This window comes from Cicer arietinum, chromosome 3 (assembly GCF_000331145.2).
Source record: "Cicer arietinum cultivar CDC Frontier isolate Library 1 chromosome 3, Cicar.CDCFrontier_v2.0, whole genome shotgun sequence".
NCBI lineage: Eukaryota > Viridiplantae > Streptophyta > Magnoliopsida > Fabales > Fabaceae > Cicer > Cicer arietinum.
This window is the reverse complement of record NC_021162.2, coordinates 29,189,387-29,191,916: the sequence shown is the minus strand read 5'-3', so window position 1 is coordinate 29,191,916 and position 2,530 is coordinate 29,189,387.

Genomic DNA, 2,530 nt, shown 5'->3' with positions numbered 1-2,530 from the left:
TTTTAATTCCTCTTACTGTTTTAAGTCTTGTTACTGTTTTAATTAATGGTAGCAATACTGATTTCTAACATGCAACTAAAAATCATGTTCAGGATTAAACAAATATAGGATTTCTAAATGTTTTAATATTTTTCTAACCGAAGCTAATTAATCAATAAATTCTTCAAATTTTTTGGCCTAAGCAATTCAAAATCTCCAAAAGTAGCACTCATGTAACATTGTCCAGAAGTATGACAATTAAAAGTAACACTCATAATGCAGCCAATTATCAATGCAAATTCATGATGCTGCCAATTCATAGTTTAGAGCAAATTATCAATGCAAATTTATCATACTATCGCAGTTCACAGCAGTAGCAAATTTTGCAGAAAAGACCCATAGCAATAGACTATAAACCCACAAAAATACAACAATTACTCAGCGAGCCAATTTGGCAAAAACAAAAGAAATACATCTACTCAAAACTAACTTTACACTATATGCACCCTGCTTAGCTATGTCTACCATGACTGGCTCATTGTTAACAACTTAAAATATGCTTTCTTATTTCTCACATTCTATTATTTGATTTTCTCAAATTTTTAGAATAAATTCAGCACCCACAAACATTCACGGCTTCATTTAACACTATCTAGAAATAAATTCTTCAAAATAAAACCATGGGAGGGTTCAAGTTCTTGCTTTGTGAGGCAGAATGCGAGGATTTGGATTCGAAAAATTAGGGTTCTAGTGAATTTGAGAAATCTGCAAAAATAAAACAGAATTCCAGTGAAATAAGCGGAAAATTAATCAACCATTTCGTAGCAAAAATAAATCTAATAGCAGAGCAAAGATACAAAATACATACCAAAAACACAGTGGGTTGCACAAGAAGTGGTTTACGCGAGAGAGAAAAAGATGCCAAAATAATCACACCTTGAACAATGTTGAGTTGCGCGATACATGGTTTACGCGAGACAGAATCCGTTACGCGAGGGAGAATGGGTTATGCGAGGGAGATGGGTTAAGCGACAGTGGTTTACGCGAGAGAGAAAAATAATTTGTGGGTAAGGGTTAAGGTTGCTGAAAGTGAAAAATGAGAGAAGCTAGGTTGCTGAAAGTGAAAAATGAGAGAAGCTAGGTTGCTGAAATTCTGAGATAAATGTTGCGTAAAGATATCTATAAACAACGAGAGCGGTTTTTTAGTGTTATTGTAGAAATTATAAAATTTCATGTTCTACTGCAACGAAATATAAAAACTGTTGTCTATTTACCTCTACGAGAACGGTTTTTTTACCATAAAAAATTAGGCATTGACGTAGCACCAAAATGTTGTAGTGACATAAAATGTGTTTGGTTATTAAAAAAAAGTTATTTACATTTTAATAATTATTTTAAAATGTGAGTTTTAAGAATATCAAATTGTACCATTCGTGTCAAAAAACTCAAGGAGTAAAAAAGATGTCACATCTAATTTAATCCTCTTAAAAATATTTTATATTATTTTTGATTTTTTTAAAATAGAGTTTCAAAACCACCAAGTAGTACAACTTGTGTCTTAACAACTAAAAGAAAATGTCACATCCAAGTAGTCAAATTAAAAAATATTGACTTTAAATTAATTTATTTTTAAAAATGAGTTTTAGAACTATCAAATTGTACAGCTTGTGTCCTGACAAATTAAAAGCTGATACATCTAATTAGCCTTTAATAGTTTTTAGCAGATTTAATATTTATTATAAAATTAATTAAATTTCAATATATCAAAAATAAGACTTATTTTGAAAAATAAAATAAAATAAAATGCTAAAGATATACAGCTTATAGAGAACCAACGATCTTAAAATGGAAAAAAAAAAGAAAAATAAAGGGAGACTGAAAGGGAGATGAGAGTATAAAAGAAGACCTCAGCATGGGATCGAGAAGGAGGGGAAGAGGTCAAGCACAATCGGGCTAAAAATTGGTCGTCGCTCTGGCAACGGTGTCGTCGAAGGTTTAAAAAAACAAATTTTTATTCTTCTCAGATCATATTACTACATTTGCCTAACGACAAAGTTTTTATTTTTATTTTTCATATATAAGTCACCATAAATCAAAAATTAACATTTTGTATAATAACAAGAAAATTATAATGTAAATGGAGGAAAATAAAAATACCTTACTTTTCTATTTGTTTGTGTTCGTTTTTTAAGGGATTAGGGTTCTCAACAATTTTACTACTCCTCTGGATTGTTTTCTTTTTGTAGTCTCAGATCTATTCAAAAAACTCATTTCTTTTTCTTGATTTTTTTGTCTCAATTTATAAGTAAAACGAAGAATGTTTATTTTCGTTAGATAAATATGAGCTCTTGATTTTGTAATGTTTCGCAACAAATTTTAACTGGATTTTGTATTGTTTTGTAACAAATTTTAAGCAATGTTTGATTAAGGAAAAAGTCTCTTCTACCTTTTCTATTGAGTGCACAGTGTTACAAGTAATCACTTTATTAAGTTAAAAAATAAATCAGATGAGTCAAAGAACTTGTTTATATATATTTATATATATATATAT